Below are 10,201 nucleotides of genomic sequence, written 5' to 3' on the forward strand. Positions count from 1 at the left end.
GGGAGCAAACACAAGTCACCCAGTCCATCCCCACGGCAGGGATGAACCCTCCAGCCCGTCCCAACCATATTGGAACCACAAGCATTGTTTTTTTTTTTTGACCTAGGGCTCTGCAGCTCCTTTCCCGGAGGATTTGCTGGGGCCCAAAACGTTGTGGTCGTGCCCAAATCCTGCCCTGTGGCCTCACCTGCCCGAGGGGATGCAAAGCGCACCTCCACCGGGATCGAGAGGGACAAAATCAAATGAAATAAAATAAAGGCACGGCTCTGTTTTTCCAGCTGACGGGAGGAGGAGGGGAGCTTAAACGCTGCCTGGGCTTCAGGCTCCGGGAAATTCGACTTCTTGGCTTCTCTTAAGAGGGCAGCCCCGCTCCCCAGGCACCCTCCCAGCGCTAGCAGGGGGAACGGGACCGCGTCGCGGGGCTATTTGTGTAAATGTTCTGTAGCGGAGGGGAGCCTGGAGAACAAGTCCCCTTTTTATAGCGTGTGGTAGGCTGGCAGCGAGCCTGCGAATGAGAAGGAATTCGGAGAGGAGCAGCAGCAGCAGCAGCAACAACAACAAAAAAAAAAAAGCCTAAGGGGTTGGAGGGATTAGGTCGGGAGGGAGAAAAAAAAAAAAAAAAGAGAGCAAAGTGTGTGGTCTGAGGGATGCCACTTGGGGCTGGGAGTCCGGAGCCAGCCGAGAGCACAGGGGTTGCTCCCATCCGTGCCAAAGCTCCCCCTGGGACTCGCAGGTCTCTGCCACTTCCCTGCCTTAGGAGATGAGTTTCTCCCACCTCCCCGCAGAGAACTAAGAATAAGAAATGAAAAAGAGGAGTTGAGGATTAGTCCAGCAGGGCCAGGCCGACGGACGGCTTGGCGGAAGGATGGGAAAGGAACCTACAAGGAGCCGAGAAAATCTTGAGATGAAGCTGGTATGGGGAGGAAAACCCTGCTGCAAATGTTTTTTTTAGCAGGGGTTTTGCCCCAAATTGGCTTGGTTTGTCCCCAGCTCAAGGAGGGGTGGTGGGGAAGCAGAGGTGTGAGGCTGGATATGGCCCTGCTACCAGCATCCCTTTGGGGATCCCTATAATCTGGATCCTTACAGTATGGGGGCTACTTCCAGTCCGGCTGCATTTGCACATTATCCCTGTTTTGGGGTACCCAGCCCGTCCCCAACTGCACTTTTTTGCTCATTTTTTGACCAAAACCCCTCTTTTTTTGCCTTCTGCGCGAGCTGCAATCCGGCACCCACAGAGCCTGGGGAGCGGGGCTGGATAAACCTCCCCTCCGACGCCCCCAAAAAGCCACCTTAAAAACCCAACGAAAGCGGGGGCAGCGGAGGTTACAGCTTTGGTATGAGAATTTTCATGAGCATGAGAAAAAAAAAAAAAAAAGACCACATCGCTCCAAAGTCTTTTTTTTTTTTTAAAGCGAGCTTCAGGGGCTCTGGGAGAGCGAAGCTCGCTGCGAGGTTTGTTTTTCTGTTGTGCCCACAGTTACCAAGCAGTGCCGGCCGAGGAATGCATGGCAAGGGGCACCCAGCCCTTGGGGACGTGTGGGGACAGGTAGGGTGGCACCACAAGGGCCACCAGGCCCCACGGGCATCTCCTGCAACACTTCTGGGGTTTAGGGCAAGCTTTGCTTCCAGCAGCGCTCCGTTCTCGGGTCGTCGCGGAGGGCACGCAGCTAACGAATAAAAATAATGATTTATACATTAAAAAAAAAAACATCTTTTAGAGGCTGGGATAATGAAACCCATTCCCCCGGGTCTCTTCTTCGCGGTGCCAAGGGTGCAGCGCGGCAGCCGGCAGCTCCCAAAGTCCTCCCCGGAAAAGTTCAAACCCTCAAATACTTGGAATTGCTCCTCGGAGGGAATTTGATTTGAGAGCCGCTTTCGTGGCAGCTGGGAATTACCACTCCACTCTGCCATTTCCCAGCTGCTGACCCCGTTCACACGGAGGGGGCCCCTGGGTGGACATCGGGATCGCCCGGACTCGCACCCCCATTTCCCCCCGGTCCTGCTGCATGGGAAAAAAAAAAGCTGTAGGGCATGGCAGAGGGAAGGAAAATTAACTCCTGCGCCCAGCTATGAAGTGTTACCCTGCTTAGCTTGGACACAATGGGGTTTTTTAAGCCCCTGTGCCAATGAGAGCTGAAAAATGCACCCAGCCATGTTGCTTGCCTGGAGCACGAGTGGGGCTTGGGGGCTGTGACCCCAAAAACCCAAAGCCAAGAGGCTGGGGCCAGGTCTGCTCCGCATCCACTGTGAACCCCAAAAGTTCCCGAGTGCTTCTCCAGCGATTTGCTAGAAAACATCCTGAATGAAAATAAAATAAAATAAAATAAAATAAAATAAAATAAAATAAAATAAAATAAAATAAAATAAAATAAAATAAAATAAAATAAAATAAAATAAAATAAAATAAAATAAAATAAAATAAAATAAAATAAAATAAAATAAAATAAAATAAAATAAAAAGAGGCCCTGAGGGGGGGTCCTGAGCAAAATTGGTGGTGGGGAGCCTGAGCTGGTGACAGGTCCTGCCTGAAGCCTGGAAGCCCTAGGAGATGCCACCAAGGGGTTGGGGCCGTTCCTAAAGCAAAACCCTGTAGCCCCATCACTCCCCCCATTGCCCCAGTAGGGTTATGGGGATGTTCTCCTCTCCTCACCTATCTCGGGGCATCTCAGCTGATCTGCTTGGGCTACCTGGAGGAGAAGGAGCCCTATAGGAGAGGCGCAGGCAGGTGGGATGGGTCGCCAAACACCCTCGAGGGTGTAGGAAGGGGGGGACCCAACCACAGCCCACCTGCACGGCTGCATCCCCGGCTGATAGTATCAGCCCCCGTGGCCCCATGCTGCTTTTCTTCTTGCCCCTGTCACGCTCGGGCAGCCGGCTGTGGAAAAACACAGCGGCGAGGAGAGGCTTTGAGTGGCAGGTCGGATAGGGAAGGAAAGGGCTCGGCAGGGAGGGCCAGGCTGGAGGGACGCGGGCGTTCCCATTTCGGTGCGCGGCTCCCCAGGGTGCCGCCGGGAAGCGTTTTCTTGCCCAGCTCGGCCTCCCCTGTAAAACCCTTGGCCAGGAGGGAATGTTTTTGCGTCTCAGTGGAAATAGGGAGATGCTTCGTTAAGTCTGTAATTAAGCAGCGCCACGCGAGGGGCTCCCGCAGGGTGCTGGGGGTGGCGCTGGCTCCGCGGGTACCGCCACCCGCGTGGGGAGCCCGGCCATAAAAAAAAAAAAAGCCATCGGGTGTCTTCACGTAATGCTTTGGGGTTAAAAAATAAATAAAAATAAGGAGAAAAAGGTCCGGGTAGGGAGATGGAGGCTGCTTAAAAATCAAGAAGGGCTCTCGGGTCCTTGCCTCCGGCAATGCAGCAGGTGTAGGGGATTGCGCTGCTTCCCTTGTTATTAGCAGGAAAAATAATAATAATTTTTTTTAAAGGAGAAAAAATAACAGATGCAAGGAGGATTATTAAGGGTGAAGAACATCGGTTTGGCTCCGCAGCCAGCTCTCCCCGGGTTGAAAGGCTGCCTCATTGCCATCCCCCCAGCACAATCCCGTGTGGGCGCCTGGTGTCCCCCCCCCAAAGGCTTTGCGAGGCGCTCAGAGGCAGCGGCGCTGCCAGCTCCCACGTTCCCCGTCTGATTAACTGCACTGACGTCAAGAGGAAATCGCCGGGAACTATCGCAGAGATGACAGGGGACGGAGCTGCCATCGATCGGGCGCGATACCGCAGCGGGGAGATCCGCGAGGGCATAAACCCCCCCCCCTTCGATCCCTCCTTCCCCCACCCCCGGTCCCCACAGCCCTCGTCTGATCCGCCCGTGCCACGAGGAAGGAAAACCAACACGCAACCAGCACAGAGACGAAGGGAAAAGGATCGTTTTTAGATAAAAAAAAAACTCGCCTTCCAGGAAACCATTTGGATGCGGACCCCGCGCAGCTGCAGCCGGGCTCCCCCCCTGTCGCAGCCTTGGGCTCGGAAAGCAGGCGGAGGACGGAGAAAGAAGGAAGGGGAGGGGAAGAAGGGGAAAAAAAAGAAGCGCTATCACGGCCGCCGAGCTGCGAGAAGAGCCTGTTGGCAGAGTGGTCCAGCGATCAGCTGAAATGCAGACGGTCACGTGCGGAGCCTGTCTGCTCCGCGCCGGGGCGAAGTGCACACGCAGCGCTTCCCCGTGCCGCCAGCACCCGGTTTCCCCCACCCCAAGCTTTGGCCCCGCAAGGTGACCCACGGCTCCTCACCGGGGACGCCTCGCCGAAGGGGATTTCCCCAGCCATGCTTCTTTATTTTTTATGATTTTTTTCAATTTGCACCCCAGGCACCGTCTCGCACCCAAAGGGATGCTCCAGGCTCCACGCGCGCCGCCCCAGGGCACTGCAGCTCCACCATCCCAAAAGCTACCCCATTGCAACCCTCCTGCCATCACATCCCGCTGCGTTTCACCCTAAAACACCACCTTTACACCCATTTTTACTCGTACAGAAATCAGCAAGAGGCATTGGAGGCTCCCGGCCGGAGACGCGCTGCATTGCGCTCAAGTCAGGCAGATACGGTTGGACTAAAAAAAGAGTGTGAGGCTTTTATTTATTTATTTTCTTTTTAAAATTTTTTTTTTTGAAGGCGGATTGCCTTTCACGCTGCCTATATTTATAGGTAGAGCTGTTGAAATTTTAAGGGCTCCTTGCCACAGGAATCCGGGCCCTTCTCGTGTTCGCCAAGTGGCGTAAGCGGGTAAAACCGAGCCCGTAACGGAGCGGCGGGCGCTGCTTGCCTCCATCAGTTTTGGGATAAAATCAGAGGGAAAAGAACCCCCCCAAAAAAAAATCTGAGTGGGTTTTTGTGGAGTATTAAGGCTTGATAGCTCCATCCAAGCCTTTCTAAGATGCAATCAGGGATGCTGCACCTCCAAAGCTGGGACAACCCAACACCCACGTGGTGCCCAGAAACAAGTTCCATACTCCCAACCCCCAAATTTGCCATTTTCTTCCCCAACAACACATTATACATAACCCTTTTTTTTTTTTTTTTTTCCCCCACTGACACTACAAAAACATGCTACGCCCCATCTGGATGCTAAACCTGCACTTCCCTACGGCGTGGCAACGCGCATCTATTTAAGACGAAACCCAACCCGTCATTAAGGTTATCGATAGGAGCCCGTGTTTACTGCCGGCTATTTTAATACCAAGCGCCGCTGGGTTTCAAGGCACCGATTTCCACCCCTCGCAAGGGATGATTAAGCTGGAAACGGGCCTAAATGTGGCTTTTTTGGCTGTCTTTGCAGGCATGAAGCAAAGAAATGCACTTCGCAGAGGATGCTTCTGGTGATTTGCAGTCATCGAGGCGCACGCAAAAAATGAGATTAAATCGGTGATCAAGGAAGGAGGGTGGAGGAAGCCGACCTCCAGAGGTCTCCTCCCAACCTTTAAGCACGGTGTTATTCCCCGAAAGGTTTTGCCTTTTGCCAGCGGGGCCGAAAAGCTCGTGGGGCTCCGGTGACACGGCTATTTTGGGCCTCGGGCGAGAGAGCACGAGGATCGCTCCCCCAGGGGGAGCGCAGGGCATTCCCCAAAGGGTAAAAGTCGTTTCCTCCACCTGACCCCGGTGCCACGTGTGACGGTCCCTGCTGGGATCTGACGTCCCCCCGGGCCAGGGATTTGGCTGCTGGCACAGCCAGCACCCGGGCTGTTAACTCTGAAGCCTACTGACAACACAAGAAGCAGCTCCGGGGTGTATCCAGGTACCCGTGCTGGATGCTGGCGGGCGTGCAAAGCCCCCAGCTTTACCTACACCCGCCAGCATTTCACAGCACCCTATTATCGATGATCTGACCCCAAAAAAACTATATAATCCGACCAAAAATAGCAAAGATAGCCACAGTGTGCAAGGCATGCACCATGCAACGTTGCTCGCCCTTCTGTGCAAGGCTCTGAGCACCGTGCAAGGCTCTGAGCACCGTGCAAACCTTATTACACCCTGCAACCCTAATTGCACCCTGCAACCCTAATTGCACCCCCCCCCAAAAATTTCCAGGACCCCCTCACGGTGCCCCCCCCCCCTTCCCACCGCCCCCTCCCGGCTCTCACCGCACCCACAGCCTCTCCCACGCGTGGAACCACCCCGTGTCTCCCCCCGCACCCATTTCCCTCTTTTTTTAACCCCATTTCCCCCCTTTTAACCCCATTTCCCCCCTTTTAACCCCATTTTCGCCCCCCAAAACCCCTTTAATCTCCCTCCCCGCCGCTCGGTTCTCCCGTTACCGACCTGCTCGCCGGCTCCGGCGGTTCTGGCAGCTCCTCCCGGCTCGGCCCCAAGCCGTCCTCGCCGCCCCCCTCCCGCACATGCGGCCCCCGCCGGTCCCGGACCCGCTCCCGGTGCCGCTGCCGGTCCCGAGGCCGCCGCCGCCGCCGCTCCGCTCCCGTCCCGCGCGCGCGCCGCCGCCGCCGCTTTGGCCACGCCCCCTCCCGCTTGGCCACGCCCCCCGCCCCGCGTCTCGGGCCACGCCCCTCCCTCGTCACGTGGCGCCGGCGGCGGGGAGCCAACGGGGATGGGGGGGAGCGAGGAGGGAGGGGGCGTGGTTTAGGCGGGAGGGGGCGTGGTCACCGGGTGGGCGGGGTTATGGGTGGGCGGGGCCGGCTGAGGAGAGGGAGGGAGGGAGGCGGTGAAGGAGGGGGGGCTGCTGGCCTCTTTTTGCCCTTTTTTCTCCTTTTTCACCCTTTTTGCCCTTTTTTCCCCATTTATTGCTGATTTCTCGCTGGCTCCTCCTAGTAGGACTGGTTGTGGAGACGCTGAGGGTGTCACAAGTGTTGAAGGAATGGGGTGGTGGGGCTCTTTGGGGGTTCAAATGGCGTCGTGCACAAATAGGAGCTGGAGGTGGATATCGGGAGAGCCTCCAACACGCTTCCAGTTCAAGGCTGTGTTTTCCCCAAGGGATGTTCAGTCCCACAAAAGCACTAAATCTTCATCCAGAACCATCTCACAAGGCTGGGTATTTTCTGAGAACCCACCTTGTTCAAAGGGACAGGAGGCCACAGCCTCCACTCGTCCTCCCACAAAACCTTTGGATGTTTGATGCTCAGTGCTTCCATATGAAAAAAAAAAAGGAGATGAAAATAAGGATTCTGAATTTATTAAAACAGCACACACACACAGAGAATTAGTAAAGAAAAGTCAGTTTTACCAATCTTAATGTAATGAGTATCTGGATAAGTACAGAAAAGTGAGCTTTTGCTGAATTTTTCACTCTATTGGTGAATTTCAGAGGATGTTAGAGATGTTCAGTCCTTGTAAGTGTGAAAACAGGCAGCTGGATAAAAGGGCCATCCATCGGCACGCCAAAATCCTGCTTTTTCCTCTACAGGGAGAGGAGAAGCATCTACAGCATCAGCCTAACCTCGATGAGACAGCAGCAAACTCACACCTTGCAGTGGAGCCCTGCAGAAAACAGAAACAAAACTGTGACTTCCTTTGCTGCCAACATTTAGGTTTTGCTCTTTGATTCCCCTCTGTGCTTTCTAAGCAAGAAAATGATCTGCTATTCATGTCATTTTTTAAAATGAAATACTTAGAGCACGTCTTTTTGGGGTGCTGAAATCATTCTGGCAGAGATTAGCAAAAGCTCCAGAGGCTGCTGAGGCTGCTGATGTAGGACTGACTGAGAAACCCACTTGCAAATGCTTTCTTTTAAAGCAAAGAACTGAAAACTGAAAAAAAAAAAAAAGAACAAAACCACGAAAAAAAACCACCCCAACCGTCCCAAAAAAACAGCAAAAAGAAAAGCAACTTTGCAGCTGCTTTACTTGGTTGGGTGTTTTTGGTGAAATCCTTTCTGGCTGAAGCAGCACGACCCTTTTTCCTTCCCTGGGGTTTCCCAGGTGTGATGGGGAACTGCTTTAGGCTCTGTGGGAATGTATTTGTTTTTCTGTATCCTTTACTGTGTGTGAATACAAAAAAATTGATCGGAGGAACACCTTCAGGTCTCCTGGCGAACCCGAGTCCATCTTCAGCCAAACCCTGCCTTGTTCTCAATAATATTTTAGAAAAAAACAGGCAGAGAGAAATGTTTCCACAATCAGGTCACTGCCTTAAGAGGATCACATAGGCTTCATGTTAGCTGTAATTTCCTGAGTTTGAATGGATTTGCAGCACAAATATCGACAATATCCTGTGCGTGGTAGCATCCTTGAGCATGGTTTTCAGTGTAAGGCACTGAAAAGCAAGGTGGAAGGATTGTAACCTCTGTGTGGATACTAATCCCAGGGGCCAGCAGCCATACACCTGCTTTGTCTGAGTTTCTGTAATAGTCTTTTTTTTTTTTTTTTTTTTTTCCATGGTCCTTTCCTACCCCTTCTGTCGCTTCCATTTCAGCCAAATGCAGCTTTCTTTGAGCCAGGACGCTGTAACACCGAATTGATGGAAAAAATTACTCTCCTTTTTGCCACCTGCAGGGAATATTTCTTGTGGCTGCTGGAGGAAAGGGGCAGAAAAATGATAATTCTCTTTTGGGAAGGCTGCAGGAGGAACCACTCCACCGGGGTAGGAAGTGAAACATGGATTCCTGGTATGTCGGTGTTAGTGTTTCAACACAGATACTCCTTTTTCCCATCCACTAATTATTTAAACTGAATGAGTCCTCCACCGAGTAGAGCAGGTAGTTTTCAGCTCCTTTGGTGGAGCAGTTACCACATCATGTTCCTCGGGGATTTCAACAGCTGGATGAGGTTTCTGGTTAGCATTCCTGACAGACATCACGTTCACCTGCAGCCTGGCTTTGTCCAGCTTGCAGAGCTCCTGGAAGCTGCTGGGCAGTGACTAGTAAATACTTCTTTCTGGGAGAACTGAGAAAGTTTAGGGAAAAAAAAAAAAAAAGCAAAAGTTCTGATTCACATTATTATTTTTTTTAATTAAGTTAGCTTTTCCTCCAGGATAGGCTGAAAATAGAGCATTTACCTCTTCCTGAAGAGTCACTTAATAGCTGGGCCAACGCTTGGGCTTCACTTGAAGGCACTGACTAATTGAGTTGCATTCAGCACGGGAGCGAAACTGAAGTTCACTCAAACGTGGTATCGCCTTTCTTGTTCCCACACTCATCAAAACCTTGCTTGCATACTTCACGGCTTCCCCGGGTATTAATAGCTGACAAAGACCAGAAAGAGCTGGGCCCAGACCCTAAGAGGCTGTATTTGCATGGACGAGAGATGGGGGAGGCCGTACAGGGATCATCGCTGAGTAGCAGTAACAGAAAACCATTTGACTTCTATGAGTTAGTGGCTGTCCTGGTGATGCTACGTGCTGTGGTCCTCAAGCTTTGTTCCTTTTTTATTGCAGGTGGTGTAGTGGCCCTTTGATTTAAGGAGGTTGGTGGGGGGCAGCTGGTTGCTCCATCCATACCCCACTTCATCTGGCACTTGGAAACCTTAGTATGTGCTGCAAGAGCCCTGCTCGCTGCCAGAAATTACCTGCAGCCAACCTCAGGGATGCATTCAGAGCCTTCATTCTCCTCATTAAAGGACATAGTTGCATAATTTTCTGTGTGCGATAAGCAGCAGGGCCTACTTTCTGTCTCACACCCAGACATCCAGACTTAGCTAGCCCTAAGGAAAGGACTATTCTGCGTAACCAGCTCTGCCTGGGAGTGCAGACACATCCTAAGGGCACGATACTATCGGTGCGGAGGGGAGAGGGTGTGCCCCGGGCATCCGGCAGAGACGAGCTCTGTGGCTGGTGCCGAGACAGCGACTAGAAGAAAAAGAAAAAGAGGGAGCTCAGAAATATCTGTGTGCCTCGGAGGAGCTTCCTCCTTGATCCCATGAGAAAAAAAAAAAAAAATAATAATAATAACAGTGCTTCATTATTTTTTTTTTTGGTTGGGGTGAATGGGAAGGATTTTCAAAAGATGCTTCTGGAAGTTGACCAAGGGAAGGGAACTGGTTCACCTTCGTCTTAACATCAATGGTGACGTGTCTGGATTACCAGATGAACCCCAAATAACTTGATCTGGCACCATTCAAAGCCAGCAGAGCTGTATTCGTGGCCTGGGCTCTAATTCCTTCTCCTACAAGATCTGTAGGATCTTACAAGGCTAGGCACGTGTTCACTCCATCATGGATGCTCTTAGTCTAGATGAAAGCACCTTGCTGTGGTTCAGCTCAGACCTCTTTGGCAATAGATTAGGTGAAATCTGGAATTTTAGTACAAAAACTGAGCACATGGAGCAGGA

General features: G+C 52.2%; 1 protein-coding gene across 2 annotated transcripts in view; it reads right to left on the reverse strand.

The window, feature by feature from the left end:
• The window catches only part of PTP4A3 (protein tyrosine phosphatase 4A3), a 36,701-nt gene extending 30,314 nt beyond the window's left edge, over positions 1–6,387 (reverse strand). The window contains exon 1 of one of the 2 annotated variants that reach the window (XM_084508471.1): positions 6,247–6,387. The gene's annotated coding sequence lies outside the window, so the exon portion shown is untranslated. Of the gene's footprint in view, positions 1–3,888; positions 4,033–6,246 lie in introns of those variants that run through there. The other variant, XM_084508472.1, reaches the window with a different exon arrangement.
• Between the last annotated feature and the right edge of the window lie 3,814 nt (positions 6,388–10,201).

Source organism: Aythya ferina, assembly GCF_964211825.1.
Source record: "Aythya ferina genome assembly, chromosome: 2".
NCBI lineage: Eukaryota > Metazoa > Chordata > Aves > Anseriformes > Anatidae > Aythya > Aythya ferina.